Below are 20256 nucleotides of genomic sequence, written 5' to 3'. Positions count from 1 at the left end.
TTAAATTATAGTTGCAACTACTTTAACCCAATAGTATTGAGGCATTCTCTTCTTAGCCACCATCAATCTCTGCAAATGTAAATTATAGTTGCAACTACTTTAACCCAATAGTATTGAGGCATTCTCTTCTTAGCCACCATCAATATCTGCAATGTTCCTATTCTTCCTCTCAACAACACCACTTTTCTATGGAGTGTGCCTCCATGTGAATTGCCTTTTAATTTAATGCTTTCTCACGTACTCACTGAACTCATTGAGGAAGTAATCTCCCCCTCTTTCTAATCTTAGGCTCTTAACTTGCAAACTTGTTTGCTTTTTAGGCAACATTCTCAAATTTTGGAATTAACACTTCACTTTTCTCTTTCATGAAATAGACCCAGACATTCCTTGTATGGTCAATCAATGAAAGATACATAGTAACAACATCCTCCCATTGATGTTGCCTTTTTCACCCCACCCCCCCCCGCCCCAGTACATGTGAGTGCAGCACATCAAGTTCTCACTTACTCACATTCTTGTTATGTGGAAATACATTCTTTGTTTCCTCTCCAAATTTACATGCTTCATATACTTTATGTATTCCATCCACCTTTAACTTTTGCAAACCTATAAAAAATTCTACATAGACTTCAATTTGTTCCTCATTCAAATGACCAATATATTTATGCCAAATATCTATATCAGCCACAACACCTACACCTTGTGTAAACATAGTAGCTTTCACCTCAAGCATGCTTACATCTAAAGTAAAAAAATTTCCACTCTTTTACTCTGTGCAAAACCGAGTGGAATTTGTTTTGAAGTCCTCAACATAGCAACACTCAGGGTTATAGTGTATTTATAAACCCTACTCAAATTATTTGCTAATAGAAACAAAACTTTTTGTTATGTTAGGCACATGAAGTACATCAGCCAAGTACCTCATCTTGCCATACTGTATAGCTAATTACACATTCCCAATGTGAGCAATAGGATGATGTGTGTAATCCCTATCTTTATATAACCTAATTTTTCCATATTTTTGACATCTCTAAACCACTCACCATAGCAAGTCATGTGGTTAGGGCTCCCAAATCCACATACCATACATCATCATTATTTATAGATGCATATATATTCACTAAATTTAATAGGTGATGCATAACAAACAACTACCTACTGTTCAGAATCATAGTATTCATGTGCAAGAGAGTGCTAAATGAAAGATGCGGTGGCTCAAACATGAGAAATGGCATATTTAATGAAAGAAGTTAACATTAATTACTATAATTCAGAAATGGAGAGGTGCTAATCACATGATCATGACTTGCATTAGAGATAATGACATATAACCAACATCTTACATCCACATGTAGCCTTTGCATATACATCAAAGAGATAAGATCTCCTTTTTGGTCCACATGCCTTGTAAACATGCTACCATCATCCACATAAATTCTACACATGTCGTTTGCCCGACATTCAATGAACCTATACACATGGTTCTCTTATCCTGAGGTTTCTACCCATACATAAAACATAAGTAGATTAACATAGACATGATACACACACATATGGTACCACATTTAGCATGACACACATAAGGAGATTGACATAGACATGACACACACATATGGTACCACATTTTTAACACCCCATCTTGGTGCCCAAATGGGTCTCATCCCAAGGAGATGATACACATGACATGACATCCATTCCCCCCCGTCAATGGAGACACAAATACATATTTCAATTAGCCTACATCATTGGTGGCTAGAGGTGATTACATCAAAATGACACAACATCATGGACATGAATATATACATCATCACATCCACACACATATGGGCACATCTTGACCAAGGGTTTCCATTCCCAAGGTTGACATAGACATCATACATGTGGACATTCTCCACTATGCCTCATAATATTGTGGCTATGACATACATGAGAACAAAAACATACATGTAATCACATAACATAGCTAGACATATTTGTCATTAGCTTTATGGTCTTCATCTTTCTCTTCCTCTTCATGTTGAGCTCCATCTTGATCTCCATTCACATTTGTTTTCACACATGCCGCTTCATCTTGGTCTTTGGCTCCATCATCATGAGGCCATATATCATCATGGCCCATTACCATTCATGGCTTACATACATGGCTTACATACATGGTGTACATCATGTCATAAAGACTTTCATGGAAAAATACATGGCTCATTGGCAAAAAATTACATTATACATCGCATTGGGTGGCATACATTTCCTTGACAGAGCATATAATGACATCTATCCACTTGGGATAGCTTGAGATATTCAAAATGCCTTGACATCCCATCATCATAATGGTATTATAAAAGTGGCATTGAATCAACACATAACATAGAGGGATTTGTGTGGCATACAATCTCATGACATTCATTTCCCCTCTTACCACCACATTGCATTGAAGAAATAAGCATCACACAAGGGGGTTGTGCTCAAGACACAATGTATTGGGATTTAGAGCATTAAAAGAGCTTAATTGTGGTGATTTAATCTTATAATTAAGATTATTAAAAAATGATTAAGATTATTAGAAGATGATTAATCACAATTATTAAAGATCAAGGAAATGGAAGCATACCGATGAGATCTTGCAAATGGCTATAGATCTTGAATTTTTGAGTTCAGAGGCTAGTTCATGGCTGTCCACCAAAACCCTTGGATCTCGATGCAATTAGATCATCTTCAAGCAAGTTGAGTATAGCAACACTTTTTCCCAAATTTGTAAAGCGATTTGTTACAGGCCATCTCGTGTGTGTTTCTTTGAGATTGAGGATAATTCCTCTTATGGGACGATGTGAACAGAGGTTCTCTTGATCCTCCTAAGAGGGATTTCTCAATACTTTTGTGTAGGGATTTAATGTGGTCCTCCATTAGAGACTGCTCTTGGCCACGATGTGAATAGAGGTTCTCTTGATCCTCCTAAGAGGGATTTCTCAATCCTTTTGTGTAGGGATTTAATGTGGTCCTCCATTAGAGACTGCTCTTGGCCACAAAATCCTTCTAGTGGATAATTTGACTAATTAAGATAAATACAATGACTAATGTGAGTAATTAAGTTAATCAAAGAGACAAGACTAGGGTCAATGTGGAGGAAGGCTTGGCGATAGGCTCTAATACCATGTTGAGAATCATAGTATTCATGTGCAAGCAAGTGATAAATGAAAGCCATGATTAATCAAACATTAGAAATTCCATAGTTAAAGAAAGAAATTAACACTAATTACTATGATTAATAGAAGAAGAGGTAATAATCACATGATCACGACTTGCATTAGAGAAATTCCATGATCAATCAAACATTAGAAATTCCATAGTTAAAGAAAGAAATTAACACTAATTATTATGATTAACAGAAGGAGAGGTAATAATCACATGATCACAACTTGCATTAGAGATAATGAAACACAACCACCATCTTAGATCCACATGTGGCCTTTACATATACATCAAAGAGATAAGATCTCCTTTTTGGTCCACATGCCTTGTCCACATGCTACATCCACATAAATGCTACACGTCTTTTTCCGCACATTCATTGAACCCATATGCATGGTTCTCTCGTATTTCCTAAGGTTCTACCCACACATAAAATATAAGAAAATTAACATAGACATTACACACACATTTATGATAACACATTTGGCATCACATTTTTAACACTACTCACATCTCTCTTAAGACTGCTTGCTTGAAGATGGATAATTCTTTTATTTACAACTTGCCACTTTTTATGTCACTCTACCTCTTTGTGACATTCTACTGCAAAGTGACTTGGTTTGCCACGATAAAGCAATCCTCTAAACTTGATCTCGATTAATATCTTTGCTAATTACCTCAACCTCTCTGGCTCCCCTTTCCTTGAGACTGACCTCTTTCACACTTATGTGTGTTTGTTGCTATTGTGAAATCATTAGACTATTATTGTCCATAATTTTGGTTTCCAAAATGGTCACCGACTCACCACTTTGGCCTCGATCATGACCTCTACCTCCACATCTACCTGAATTTGAGTAGAAGGCCTGTTCTAAAGCGTTCTTGCTTTGGGAGGAAGAGTCTTCACCCTAGACTTCTCTTCTATGATTAACATAGATACTAAATACTAAAAATTGGGAACATTCTCTCTTACAACAATGGAGGTCTTGAATAGCTTGTATTCTTTGACAAGCCCATTCAACCAAACTCTAACTAAGTCATCATCTTCCACTGATCGATCTAAGGGATTCAACAATACCCTTAATCTTTAACACATACTCGTCGTTGATGGGCATGTTCTTCTTCTCCATTGTGTGTATGCAGCTCTATTTTAGCTGTAAATTCCTTTCATTTGTGTTTTTTGAAACATCCTCACTAGGTTTTACCATACAACTACTAGAGTGTTGGCATCCTGTATATGTTCTATCGTAGTCTCTATTACAATGACTGAAAGCCAATACATGAATTTCCTGGAACCTAGTTCTAGTCTTTAAATACCTTTATCTCTATTGGAGTTACTCTCTCCTATGAAGAGAAGGAGCCGGAGGACTAGATAGTCCTGGACAAGCAAGAAGAGGAGGCATGTAGCTTGTCTTTGGACTTGTCGACTATCCCACCAAGAGGTAGCTCATTCTACTGAGAATGCAAAACTTGCATCATTCAGCGCCATCACTATAGATGGTGTTGAGTACTTGCTCATGCAGGATTTCCTTAAGGTCTTAGATTTGAGGGAGGAAGAGCTCTACTGCCACCTTGTCGGAGATGTTGATGAAGACCTCATTGACTTTGACACTGTGGTCTCCACCAGTAACTGAGATTGGCCGATACGATGGCACCAGCATGGATGATGTCTCTGCAATCATCCACATCCAAAGAAGTGCTGCAGAAGCTGCTCCTGAGTATGATATCTCAGATGCAGAATTTGAGAGGCTGTAGGAGGAGCTCTTTGGACCTTGACCATGCATTGACCTCTCGGACCCTGTACATGGTGATAGAGCGATCCCTGGGGGGGGCAGACCTAGATGCATCAGACGAGAAACAGAATGTTGAGGCTGAGAAGGTACATAAATTTTATTTATTTTTAAATCTTCCTAAAAATTTTGGTGCGGGGCCTCAGGGGCCTAGGGACCCCTTACATGTAATCTGGGATGCATCAGGGCCCTCCAGACATGCTAGCCGAAGGCTGGCAAGGATGGCCCTGAATCTGATTTAGGGCCATCCTCTCTTGCTAGCCTTTGGCTGCCTGGAGGGCCCTGATGCATCCCAGAATACATGTGTGGGGTCCCCAGGCCCCTAAGGTCCCGCACAGACAATTTTATCTCATTTGAAAATATTTTTTTCATGCAATTGTATTTTGGAATAATTTTTGATATTTTATTTTTCCATGCAAATATTTTCTTTAGGAAGTTGTCTATGTTGTGTTTGCATCTAGAGCTGGTGGAACAAGGGGTGGCGGAGGAAGAGTCCAGGATGCATCTTTGAAGGAGTACCTTGGAAAAATATTCCAAGACATTATTATCTTTCACAAAGTATGCTCCCCTGACAAGTCTCTCTCATGAAGATTAAGGCTTTAATAAAGGGTGCTGCATTCAAGTCCATGCCTGTGAAATCAAGCTTAGAGAAGGTGGTGCTTGTGAAGTGCTGCAAGATCCTATACTTGTTCGAAGCTCAGCATGGAGGGAAGATTCATTCACTAGTTGGCCTAGGCCTTGCTTCCACTGGGAAGATTGATCTTCATGCTATCCATCTCGAGCTCCAAGGAAATTTTGTTGTAATTCCTTCGCTTAAACCTCCTACTGACTCTGCTGAGCCTAGTTCTAAGGGGCGTAGAGTTTAGGGTTTTTGTACTTGCTTCTTTGTCATGATGTAACAATTTCTATATTAATAAAAATATATTTTTAAAGTTTTGTTGTATTCGTGCGATCAACAAATAATATTTAATTTAATTTAAAATTGAAATCAATAAATAATATTTGATCATTAATTTAAAATTAAAATCAACAAATAATATTTGATCATTAATTTGAAATTGAAATCACAATATAAGTAGACACTTGGCAAGGATTTAAAAAAAATATTTTCATTAAGTAAAGCATTATATCATGATCACATGAGATAACATTGTGAAATATACATGAGAGTATCCTAAACCCTAAATTGCGGCTCATCATCACCATAATCTTCCCTCCACTTCTTCATGCATAGAACTAGCTGCATATCTTTGTTACTGATGGTGACTCTCTTGGCATATACTGGTGCGTACACTGTGTCACCATATATGTCCACCAAAAAAGCTTCAACAGCCTCTTGAGGAGCTTCCAAGGCTACTGTTGTCCATCATGTAGGAGCCTCACTATTGTCGACTGACGATGCCATCGAGATAGCCGTCCTGCATTCAAATCATCCATAATCTCCCTAACGAGGCCTGGAGAGACGAAAAAACTCTCTCACTTGTAGCAAGAGTAGTATGATCCACACTTAGCTCAATCCAATGGGATTTGCATCCCTTTCGGAGCTAGGGATTCAACCCGTACCGGTGCACAAAAGCTTATCTATTTGATGGAGAGAATGCTAAGAAAACTACTACTAATGACATAGACTCAACACACACTCAAGCTCAATCTTGCTATTGCTCACTCAACTCCACATTCCACTCATCCATACATCCAAACAAGAAGAAAGCTTAGCTATTTCTTACACAAGATCAAAGCATTCTTCATTCTCAAATACTCATTTCCCTAGCATGCACACAACCCTTGAAGCTATCAATATGAAACATGCACACTAGAGAATTGACATGAGAAGAGAGACAAATATCAACTCATTGCATTGAATTAACAAAAGAATAGAACTTACAACAATGTAGATGGGGAGAGAGAAGAGCTTGCACCTCTATGGAAGAAGAGGGAGAGCTAGTCTCAAGAGAGCTCAAACATGAGTTTTCCCAATGTGTCCATAAGCTCTCAAATGAGCCACTTTTTATATAAAAACTCTAATACTCCCAAAAGTTCCCATGTGGGATTATTGTCAAACCCACTCCCACACTCATCCACAACTTGGAACTCTTTTCAAGAGCCCTAAGTGTCTTTTTTGTTGCATCCTTGTATTGATCTTCATTCGTCATGCAACACTCCCCCCTTCCTATTTTGCGCACGTCCTCGAGCGCGGTAGTAGCAAGAGCTGCAACAAAAAAACAATGGATACAAGTAAAGTCTCTTATTGAAAAAAAGAAAAGAAAAGAAAAACCAGCAATGATAATTTCACACGTGAGCATACAAGTGCAAGGCTGATTAAAGTTTTAATGAGTACTAAAATAGGTGAGTAAAGACTAGTCAAAGTGAGACTTAAGTGGTAGATAGTGCTATGCAAAGGCAAGTGTGCTTTGTACACCACCGGTTATGACTGCAGTCTCAATGTCCTACAAGTATGTAAGTTATTCCTAAGTGGCAAACCTACTCCTAAATATGAGCAAAGGTGATTGGAACTCTCCTTTTTTTTTTTGATGTGTGTGTAGAGGGTGATAAGGATTAAGGTTCCATCCCAAAGAGACCCAAGCAATGGCCAAGAGACCTCCGCCAAGAGAATCTAAAGACCGCTAAGTATCTCAAGGGAGACAGACCCTTTTTCTTTCTTTTATGACCTGAGGAGTACCCCATGAAGATGAGGGCATCGGTCTCGAGGGCCCATAGTGTACCCCAGAGTCCTATCAACATCCATCAAGGCGATAGATTCCTCAAAGGTCTTTTTCTGAAGCTTTTAGACATCAGTGTTCACCCCATAGAAACCAAGGCATCGGCCCCAAGGTGCTAAGACAACCCCAGGTCCTACCAAGCATTTCTCATGGCTGTAGACACGTCATGTCTCAATTTACTTTGTATATATATGTTTTTTTTAGGGTATAATTTTTTTATAAATTTTTATTACTCCTAGCACCTAGCTCATATCTAAGAGGTAGCTACCACTAGGGATAACTAATATACCTTGAAAGCATAAGAACTTGGCATACTCCCTTGGTATATATCCTACACTGTCTTTAGATAGAAATATCTTTTACTAAGTCTCTAAGACTCTAGAATTCACTCACCATATTTTAACAACTAATCAAAAACTTAAACCATCCAACATTGTGTGAACATGTAAACCATATATTCGAAAGATAAGAGCACATAAAGAAATAAAGATTAAGATTTGAATACACCTGTTGTAGTGCCCTGTTGATGTTGTTCGTTTGCATTGATGCATTGCTGATTTTGTGCAGATTACTCCTTCTTGATCTTTGTAAGCGTAGCATGTCTCCCCCCTTCCTAATTTGTGTGCATGATAGTAGGTGGACTAGTGGGGCGTGTTTGATGCTCTTGTTTTAGCGAAGATCTCTGCAAAATTTTTATTAACAAACAAGAAAAGAAAAGAAAAAAATAAAATTTGCCATTGGTGCCAAACACCGAATATAGCCGAGGGGAAAAAACCCAGTGGGAGAAAAGTGCCCTGGCTTGTCGATCTTATTGTTGAGTCGCTGAGCTTACCCTTGCCCTCGTGGTGGATCCGTGTCCTCGTCTGCTGGAAAGATGGTATCAATTTCCTCAAGATGCAGAGACAACCCCTCACAAAAATCGGCCGCTGGAGAAGGTGGTAGAGGAAGGAGTGCTTCCTCACTAAAATATGGCATTGGTTCTATGGGAAGGTTAATCAGACAGTTTTGATTTTGGAACTGCGCAATGTAGGTACTCATATTGATCCAATATTGACATGTGGAGGCTTGGGGAAGGAGGGCTTGCAAGATCGGTGGTTGCAAGTCATTTAAGCTTGTATCCCTCCATTGTTGTGCTTGAACCTCCTCACGTAATCTACGTTGATTTGGTCCTCTCTCTGGTATTCTCACATTAAGAAGATTATGGCGTTGGGGTGTAATTCCCACAATTTGCTTCATTAATCCCGTGCCATATCGTCTAAAGTAAGAGCGGCATATCCAACAAATATGTGAAGCTTCTTCTAATACAAGCCGTGCACACTCTTGACAATGTGGAAATGGGTGATGCTGTTGATAGAATAATGTGACAAAGTGATGCCCACAGCAACTTTCACCTAAGGGAGCATAGAAGTACCTAGAATGTGTTTGAAACGGAGGAGCACTATAACCCCCGCGATGATCTTGTCGAGTACTATCAGGGTCAATGCATGGTGGACATGTATCTCGCCAAATATCCATCAGGAGTTATCTGGACGTAGAACAATGAAATTTAGAACACTCATATCCATCATGACAATTCCAATCAAAAAACAAGATTATCTCAAAAAGAACACATCTTCTAAAGGCATAAGGAACTACATTATTCAAACATTGATTTACCAAAGAGCTTTAATTGTAGTGTTAATGCCTTATCGTTAGTTTTTGGTATATCCTTTTTAAGAAGTGGAAACTTTAGCAATTGTCTTGGAATTTGAGCAAGATAAGAGGATTTAGGCATTGAAATGCTAGAATCTATGCTCAAATGAGACTCATTTAGACATGTCGTAGGTACACAAGTTGATGGTTGAATTTTGTAACAAGGAGAAATCGGGACAACCAGTGTTTCAATACATGTTTTAGGAAGATCAACACGAGTAGTTTTGTAGGTGCTATCACAGCCACCTTTCCTTTCTTGAAGAGTTTGTGTTGATTTCTTTTGCACCCACTGATATGGACAATCAAGGGTGGCTTTTGGAATCTTTCTGAAACACTCTTTTACCCCTGTCAGAGCATGGCATTTTGGAAGCCAAATTGCTGTTGCACCCTCATAATAGCCTTGTGCTTTAAGAACATGTTTTGGGACCCATCGATTAACAATCCGAGGTTTAGGCTTGGAAATGATGTGCTTCTTAAGAGGCTTAGCAACTGGACTAGATGGTACAAGTTTGTACGCATCTTTGGGTAGCCACATTGATAATTCCTTCTTGCCTGGCCTTCTTTGAGCAGCAACTAGAGTAGTTGGAACATGCTAGCCATGGCCCTCACTTGAGTAGTCATCAACTATCCACATCATTTGTTTTGGAGCTTCAAGAGCAGATTTGGATTGTGGGTTGGGTAAGGTAGAAACATTACCCCTTTGACACGATAAAGCTCGTGGTGTAGCAGATCCCAAGATGCAATCAAAATCAATTTGCAACTTGTATTGTCTATTCTTCCAATCTAATGAGCAATTGGTAGCACTTAACCACGATCTACTGAGAACAACCTCTACTACTGCCTTGGACTTACGTGCCACATAAAAGGGCACTGACATCTGGTGATCCTGAATGGTCATCATAATGACACATTTTCCCTCTATAGGGTTATCTTCTCCTGAGAAGCTTCGTAGGTCCACAGAAATTTGCACAAGTGGTGGTTGACCTAAGGCTATCCAGGTGTCAAACGAGAGAACATTATAATCTGCACCAGAGTCAATTAAGGCAGAGACAAAGTAGGTAGTCTCATGAAGATGAAGGCACACTTGAATATTGAATGGTTCGACATATGGCTCATCAGTAGCCAACTGTATGGCTAACATAGAAGCTTTGCGACGCTCCTTGGCTTTTGCAACTCTAGCTTTAGCCTCCTCTTGAGCCTGACGTTTAAGTAGGTCAAGTGCTTCTTTCCGTGTTTGTGCAGCATGCATCTTTTGAAGCATGGCTTCAGTTAATGGTTCATTGTATTTCTTGAGACGACTTCCATTAATGAAGTTAGGCATTTGCTCACCGTCTAGTGTCTCTAAACGCACTGCACCACTTGGAGTAAGCTCATTAATCACAAATGGTCCTAGGCCACGTTTTTTGAGCTTTCTCTTATGCTTCTTAAGTGTGTACAAGAGCACCAGGTCTCCTTTTTTGAATCGGCCAGTTGTTACATTTCTATCATACCATTGCTTTTGTCTCCTCTTCTCGGCATACATCCCCATTACCGCCAATAAGCGGGTCTCATCAAGCTTTTCCAATTCGTCAACGCGTTGTGAAAGCTCATGACCAGTCCAATCCAATTGTTTAGCTACTCGTAGAGTAGGTACAAGAAATTCAATGGGAAGAATTGCATCTAGCCCAAAAGCAAGTTCAAATGGGGTTGTGCCCACAGATGTTTTATAGGCTGTCCTATATGCCCAGAGAACTGAGTGCAACTTTTGCTCCCAATCAGTCCTATGTCCCTCAACAATCTTTGTGAGTGTTGTGCAGAGAATCTTGTTAGTACTCTCGGCTTGTCCATTGGTCTGGGGATGATAGGGTGCAGAACGCTTGTGAATTACCATAAATTCTTGAAGCAAAAATTCTATGACTTCATTTACAAAGTGTACACCTTGATCACTAACAATCTCAATTGGTAAGCCATAGCGTGTAAACACGTACTCATACAAGAACTTGGCTGTGGTTCTGGCATCATTTTTGACTGTTGCCTTTGCCTCTACCCATTTGGTCAAATAGTCGGTTGCGACTATAATATATTCTGCATGCGTGTTACGAGCTGTGGAGGTTTAATGGGACCGACAAAATCAATACCCCATTTTGCAAAAGCACGTGTGCTTAACATAGGCCGCAATGGCATATTGTCCTTTGTGATGGGAGGTTTGGTCCTTTGACAATCGTCACAACGTTTCACATATTCTTCGGCATCCATTTGTAAGGTTGGCCACCAAAGCCCAGACCACCTAATCAACTTAGCTGTGGTATTGCCAGAAAAGTGTCCACCACCAACACCTGCATGTGCATGAGTTAAGATTTTCAGATAGTCAGCTTCACATACACACATGCGTAAGTTGCCATCCTTGCCCCTCTTGTAGAGTTGGCCCTCTATCAACATATAGTTTGCCGCTTCAATTTTAATAGCCTGTTTTTGATGTTTAGGAATTGTTTGTTCCAAATGACCATGCTGAAGATAGTCCACAATATACTTACTCCAACTTGGTGTAGTTGAAATTTGGAATAATGTGACATTATGAATTGGCTTCTGAATTTTACATGAAGCACAGTTACGAACAAATGTTTCAGCATCTGCATGCATGGTAGGCCACCATTGCCCATCTTGAGATATACGTCGCACACAAGTAGTAGCTGATGTATGGATTCCATCGATACTCGCATGTGCCCATTCCAAGATCTCCTCATATTGGTCGGGGTTAGGTATAAGCCTCAACACTCCATCATTACCCTGACGATATAATCTCCCTGAGATTAGCTTGAATGGTCGCCATAGGTCCACATTAGGACCCGCTAGTTGTATCTGCCCACTCGTCAAAATTTCTAAAATGGATTCAGACCATCTAGGAGCTGTCTCTACAAGGAAAAGTGTTGAATCTAACATATCATCATCCACACCCACAGGAGCTTCGCCAGAGGTGATTCGAGACAAATGATCTGCCCTTAGATGAGTTGTTCCTTTTTGAACTGCCACTTCAAAATCAAACTCAAGAAGGATGATAAACCACCTCACAATCCTTCCAGTTGCACAAGGTTTATTCACCAAATATAGCAATGCTTGATGGTCCACAAAAAATATGAATTTGTTTGCCAAAAGGTAATGGCGAAACTTTTTCACTGTATATATCATGGACAATCCTTCTCTTTCTGTTGTGGTGTAATTCTTCTCAGCATTGTTCAACTGTCGACTAGCATATGAGATTGGGAAATCCTTATTGTGTTCTCCAGATTGAGCCAAAATACATCCAATTGCAAAGTTTGAAGCATCAATATGGACATGAAAGATTTGGTTCCAATCTGGTGCCCGTAAAATGGGTGCAGTCACTAATGCTTGCTTCAACTTTTCAAAGGATTGCTCACACTCATCAGTCCAATTAAACTTTACAAGAAGAGCATATAACGGTCTGGCTAGGACAGCATACATGTAGATGAATCTACGGTAATAGCCACAATGTCCCATGAATGTTTGTACCCCTTTAGGGTTGATAGGTCGAGGTAAAGAGACAATGACATCAATTTTATCCATATCTGTTGAAATCCCATTGCGAGAAACAATATGGCCCAAAAATTTCCCTTGTCTTACCATGAATTTGCACTTGTCAGGATTCAAGCATATACGATAAAGTTGACACTTTTGAAACACAAGTCTGAGGTGTTCTATATGATCATCACGCTCTTGTGAGTGAACACATAAATCATCCATGAAAATCTCAAGAAATTGCCTAAGGTACTCCTTGAATACATGACTCATTAACCGCTGAAAGGTTGCTGGTGCATTTGTTAGACCAAATGGCATAACACGATAGGCAAAGATGCCATCTTCAGTAGCAAAGGCTGTCTTGTGTTGATCCTTTGGATCAATTGACACTTGATTGTACCTGGAGAATCCATCCAAGAAACTATATGCCTTTTTCCCTGCAACTCGTTCCAGAACATGATCCGTGATTGGAAGTGGGTAATGATCACGCACAGTAGCTGCATTTACCTTCTTGAGGTTTACACATACTCGAAGTTTTCCATTTTTCTTGGGCACCACTACAATAGGGGAGACCCATTCAGTGTGTTCAATCTCATAGATAAATTCTGCCTCTAAGAGCTTGTCTATTTCTTCCTTTATCTTCCGTGCAAAATTTTCATTGTAGGTATAAGGACGTTGCTTGGAGGGTTTTGCATCCTCTCGCAATGGAATTGTATGCTGACATATGCTTGGATCAACTCCTTTGAGGTCTTTATAACTCCAAGCAAAAACATCGCGATACTCCTTTATTGTTTGTATTAATAACTTCTCCTCATCTAAGGACAAGTCTGTGGCAATCCACACATAGCAAGGCTCTTCTCCTGGCTTAGCAATATCAATCTTTTTTGCATCCTCTGGACCATCGTATGAAATCCCTGGCACGCTTGGTTTTTGTCACATGGGCTGTTGAAGAACAATCTTCCGATCTTGAAGAGTGTACTGTGTGAAATTTGGAGGAACATTGAGACCTTGTTCTTGTCCACTTGAGTCTTCACTCATTGAAGACCATGCGGTTTTGAGCTCTCCTTTGCTATCTTGCATTGGATTTTTTTGTTCAGCCGTTGTCTTTGCACTTCCCACACTCTTTTTTGAATCAGTTTTAGACGTGAGTTTTGGTTTTTGTTTCTTCGTTTTTTTACGATTTTTGCTAACAATTGTTAGCTTTTCCCCTGCTTGGAATCCATCTGATCGTTTGACTTGGTCTTTGATACTATCTTGTGCTTGGACATAGTATAGATATCCGTTCTTTCCTGAGAAGTGAGGTGGTGGTCGAGAGTTTTCACTCTTAGACTCCTCCTTTTCTTTCTGTAGTCTCTCACGTTGTTCACGCTCATCTTGTCTACGGATTCTTTTATGGCCCTTACAGCATTTACGTTTAGGTCGGCTTCGAGGGATCTCTACTTGAACCTCCCTTCCTCTCAAGAGTAGGCGTGCCTTTCCTAACTCTTCCTCAGGGATTGTCACATCATTATTAAAATCAGAGTCCCATCCATCTTCCTTATCAGCATCATTAGCAGATTCGAGTGTTAAGTCCTCTACTGAGACTTCCTCGACATGCACAGCTATTGTGGATGTATCTCTATAGTACAAATCATCTAGAAGGGCACGTGGTTGTACCATTCGTATAGGAATAATATCATATCCATCTGAGTCACAAAATTGAATTGGCTTCGGTAAAGCACATGTCGATAATGTTGCAAGGACATGACTCCATTCTAATGGATCAATTAAATGCTCAGGGAAGGGTTGTGGAATGTATGCCTCGTCTGATACACTTCGATTACCCTTAAGTCTCTCAGTGTTGAAATCCCTACATGAGGCTCCACAGATCCATAGATCTTCTCGTCCATCTGACAATGTAACTTTTGAAACCTCAGATGAAGCAGAATCAAACTCATCTATTGGAGACCTTGTTACATCACGATATGAGTGATTCCTTAGGTTGACCCTTGTGATGACAGAATCATGTCGGAGGTACAAATAATTGTATCCCCAATCTTGAATCATTTGAAATTGTCGCATGAATGGTCTACCCAATATCACTTCATAGTTTGGATGTTTTCCAAAATCCACTACTGCAAAGGTGTGCTCATATTCAATCCCACATGTGGTGACCAATATGTTCTCAAGCAACCCAAGGGGATGTTCTAAGCTTCCATCTGCTAGCTGCAAGCGCATCCTGGTACTCCTAATAGCTGGTTTGCCCCACTTTTCCCAAATGGACCTTGTCACAATGCCCACTCCTGCGCCACTATCAAGTATTGCAGTTGAAGATACTTTTCGCACTTCTAATGGGAGGGTAGCATTTCCCTGATCGTCCTCACAAAATTTTCCTACTTTGTTGATAGGAACTGGCATTACATGCTTTGTCTCGGGGTGTATAGTACACTCATGGTGACCATTTTGTAGCAATACCTGCTCTGACAAACATGTGGCAATATCATTCCACAACTCAGGTCGATATTTAATCAAATCAAGCAAAGGTAAGGTACAAGCCACTGGTGCTGACAAAATAGCTTGCACCATACTCATATCTTTCTCCTTTGTCAACCTTTTATGCATGGAGGGTATCCTCAAGGTTTGAGAACAGTTCTCATATTCTCCCAGATATGATGGTAAGGTTTTCATTGTATGCTTACTTCTAGGAGAAACAATTGTTTGAACTTCCTCCTGGATGTTTGGGCGTCCAAAGTTGTTTTCCGTGCCCCTGGTAAAATCCACCTCAGAGAATGGAGGCGAACTAATAGAAGACATGTTCTCATGAACTTTCTCGTGAACTGCAGCCCACATCTCATTTGCCATGTCCTCATTAGCATCAATAACTTCATCAATGCATGGGTGGACAAGGCTAGGTGGTGGCAGATTACCCCCTTTCAATCGGGTGTCAATTGGTGCAGACCTTTCGCTATGAGGTTGTGAAAGGAGCTCACTTTTCATTTCCCGACTTGATGACACTTCTGGTATGGTTTCTAATGTTGGCTTAAGAGAGGTTGGGCCCCGAGAGGAATAGGTGGTGGTCCCTCAAGTATTGACTGAGCTTCCCTAATGAGTTGCTGATGTACAGCTAGATTGATCTTCTCCTCACGAGGGTTTGGGTATTCTTGAAGCTTCTTGGGTAGCTCAGATAAAGCTGCAATGCGACTTCTATGAGCATCAATGATGGCCTCTAGAGTCTCATTCACTTTATCCACAAAAACAGAACCCCCAGAACTATCCTCAGTCGTACTAGCCTCATTTTGTTTAACACTAGGCCCAGGTTGAGGTTGATGTTCCTCATGCACTTCTTGGGATGTAAAAGTTTTATCCCCCATGTTTTGTTTAGAGGCTTCTTGAGAACTAGTGGATGCACTTTTAGTTTGTTTGTTTCGGTTCTTCTTCCTCCGAGTGGTCTTTTTTCTACTGGACTATAGGGTCTTGTCCACTAGATTTGTCTTTGCATCCCTAGTTCGAGGTGTCTCATCAGTTTGCATTTCTGCATTTCGTGTCTGTGATCTAGTCATGACTCTAAGTGGCACGACATCCTCATTCTCAGATGAAGGTGGCGATGGAACTGTGCCTACAAGGTTGAGTGAAACCTTTGGTTGAGAGGTGCCTTCCTCATGTGGTTTCAACAGACAGTCTTTTGGGAAGTGTTCTACACAACACCCTAGACAATATCTTTCAATTGGTGGAAACTGTTGTACTGTTGTATTGGACCGAGATGCTTGCCTTGAGCGATGTGGACAATCACGAGCCCAATGGGGTTCTCCGCACTCATAACAGGGGCCCATTGGTTTGGCCTCTACTTTCCTTGGTTGCCATTGACCTGAGGGGCCTGGAGTCCTAGGTTGGTAGCCCCCTAGCAACATTAAAGAGTTTTGTTCCCCTGGTTGAACGTCTAGTGCTGGGCTTGGGTATGTGGGACTTTCAAAGATATTTTCTTTGGATGAATATGATACATATTCCTCCTCCACATAGCCTGGGTTTACTAATTCTCTACACATATTTGAATTGTCGTAGTCGACAACCCTCACAGGAGCAGTCCCTGGAGCAGGAGGTTGAGCACCAAGAACAGGTCGTGCTTGCTCTTGTTCCATCGGTGGCTTAAGTTCAAAATTAGTATACTGTTGATACATTTGTGGAGCCACTCCACCCCTTGGCTGCTCACATTCTTGTCTCATTCTCGCAATGCGAGTACATTCCTGTGTGGTGTGGGTAAAGTTCCAAGCACAGGCTTGGCACCACTTCTTTGTGGGTTGGTTTGTGACTAGAGGAGAAAAGGTATTACAATCCTCTGTTTTATGGTTACCGCCACATGCTCCACAAAGATGAGGACCTGTAGGAAGTACACTCCTCATTCTCTGCTGCTGTTGTTGTGGCTGCATGGGTGGACGATAGGTCTGTCCCAATCTCCGTAGTACTAGGTTAGCTATCTGGTCTGGATTTACTAGCGCGCTAGACCCTGAACTTTGGTCGTCTCCCCACTGATCTCTAGGTTTCACCTCTGGGCCAGAACCATCTTGGAACTTGAAGTTATCGGTGAAATCCATAGCATCATGGCAACACTCATTGAAATTTGTATGCTTCTTCGCATAGAGATGTGTATGCAGTGTCGAATTTTTGAGTCCTTTTAAGAAGAGAGAAATTAATCGACTTTGGGCGGGCTTCTCATCTTCTGGGCAATGATTAATGTACTGCTTCATTTTATTTACACAGTCTCTAACACTCTCATTCTCGCCTTGCTTGAAAGAGTAGATGTGTGCTACCGTGTCATGTTGAATTCCCATCAAGGAAAAAGCACCAATGAATCTCTCTTCCAAAACTCGTAAAGAAGATTTGTCTGAAGACTCGAATGCCTGAAACCAAGCCAGGGCTTTGCCCTCAAGAGTGAGTCCAAATACTTCAATTTGAGTATGCTTATCAGCCACTTGCTCAGCTCGAACTGCTTGCCTAAATGCTGCTACATGGTCGTAAGGATCTCCCGACCCTTCATACTTCTTTACCAGTTTCTGAAGAGTTGATGGCCTTACTTGTCTTGAATACTCATCATAGGGCCTACGGCCTCTCACTCTCAGTGGGAATTGTTCCTCTCTTTGGAAAGATGGTCCACATGTTTCCAAAATTGGTGTGGGTACCCTATTACCAGCCTCACCAAACCCCTCCAAAGATTTTGTCACCCGCATTTCAGGAGGTGCATTAATGGGAGGCCGAGTTGGCTCCCCTACCCTCCGATTGTTATAATGAGAAAGATGTTGGTGTGGTGTGACCTGTGGTCGCACATTTGGTGTAGGACGATATCTTGGTGCTAGAGTTGGGCTACTAGCAGTGGTCCACTTAGATGTTGAGGGTCCCTCTCTAGTGAACTCTTGTAGGGGAGGAGCAACAGTTTCTCCAAGAAGGGCTGTCTCTCCCGGTTTGGCTGTATTTGTTGAGAACACTTCCATGAATAATGGTTGTCCTTTCCACGTGAGTTCCCGAATCTCTGTCCAATCTAAGGTTCGGTATTCATTGGCCCATTTATCAATTATTCTATTCATGTGTCGTGCAAGCTTCTCAACTACCACCACATGAGCTAGAGGAAGATCCAGCTGTGGCAATCTAGTTGTGGCATAATATCCCTCTAACGAGTCCTTATAGACCTCTTGAAGTGGGTCATCCTGTAAGACTTTTGTCACAGGAATTTGTCGTACAAACTCCCATTGGCTTTCAGCCCCCTGATCCATTTTACTCTTGCCTTTCCTATCCCTTTCCAAATTTAGATCTACAAGAAGTAAATCATCTATGGATGGCTTTTAGGACTGGGCATTGGGGATGGTCCAGGCATGTCCGGCTCAATGAGCCAGTCATCTCTAGACTCCCTTGCTCTGGAAAGTTCTGATAAGTCTAAGAACTCGGTTCTAGAGAGCTCCCCTAATTTGTCTACCTTTTCTGGATGGTAGGTGACTTCGTAGCGAACACCATCTCCACCCATGTACATGTTACCCTGGTCATTGACTAGAGGTGCTCTATCAAGTTCTGAGAAAATGTCTGCGATCTTAACAAGATACCGTTGTTGTGGATCCGTAAAGATCTCAGCTCCTTGAGCATTTGTGTAGACATATTGGAGTCTCACATTGAGTGTTAACCCCATGGTGTCGGCTTCAAATGGATTAAAGGATCTTGAGGGTGTCCTATTTGGGGCTACGGGATGACTATTTGTCGGCCCTAGATTGTCCATGGACAATGAGCTAGTTGTTCTGGAGGAAAGGGTATCGGATTAGGATTCAGAAAGGTTTTCAGCAATATCTGCCAAATTGCCTACCGATTGGGTCCCACTTTCTTGCGTAGGTACTCTAGAAGGTGCCCTAGGCCCTATGGCAGAATCTACAAGACGTCCCGATCGCAAGTGCATAAGGTCAAATTTTTTTGGTTTTTTTATGTGTTTTTGTTTTGTTTTTTTTTAATAAAATATATATATATATATATGTATATATATATATATATTTTTTAACCTACCTAATCACTAAATGTAACTAAAAGGAGTATGTGTGTCGTAACTATCTATCCTATTTTTTAATTTTTATTTAATTATGAATTTTTTTAAATAATTTTATGTTTTTTTATGTTTTTATTTTTTAAACTTACACAAAAATTATGAATCACACTAAAAAAATACTAATTATGCACAAAGTTACAAAAAATTAAAAAATGCAGGTTACACTAATTATGCAAAAAATTAAAAATGAACAATTACAAAATATGCAAAAAAAATAAACTCCTAAAAAACACTTAATTTATAGAATTTTTTTTTAAAAAAAATTCTTTTGTTTTTTTTCTCCTTTTGTTGGTTTTTTTTAAAACTAATAAATTTCGTGCCCAATTATAAAAAAATATAAATCTACTAATTATGCACTTAATTACAAAAATAAAAATAAAAAATGCACGCTACTTTACTTATGCAAAAATTTAAATAAGGAACAATGGATTCAAAAAATAAAAATTATTTTTTTTCTTTTTTTTAATTTAATTGTTTTTTCTCTTGTTTTTTTCTCTTTTTTTTCTTTTTTTATTTCTTTTTTCTAAATTTAATTGTTTTTTTCTTTTTTTTAAATCTCTTTTTTTTAAAATAAAAAAAAATTATTATTTTTTTGTTTTTTATTTAAAAATATAAAAAAACATGAAAAATTAATAAAAATAAAATAAAATAAAATAAAATAAATGGAAAATTCCACCTACCTTATCCGCCGACTCCCGGATTCGTTGCCGCACCCACTTCCGGATTCTTCAATGCCTCCCCGTGCTTCTGGTCGCCTGCTACAGCTGTTTACAGCCTGTGCCTTCACACCTTTGCTTGCCCGCTT

Source organism: Cibotium barometz, chromosome 43 (genome assembly GCF_041138505.1).
Source record: "Cibotium barometz isolate CiBa-2024 chromosome 43, ASM4113850v1, whole genome shotgun sequence".
Taxonomy (NCBI): Eukaryota; Viridiplantae; Streptophyta; class Polypodiopsida; order Cyatheales; family Cibotiaceae; genus Cibotium; species Cibotium barometz.
Note: the sequence above shows the minus strand (reverse complement) of the source record.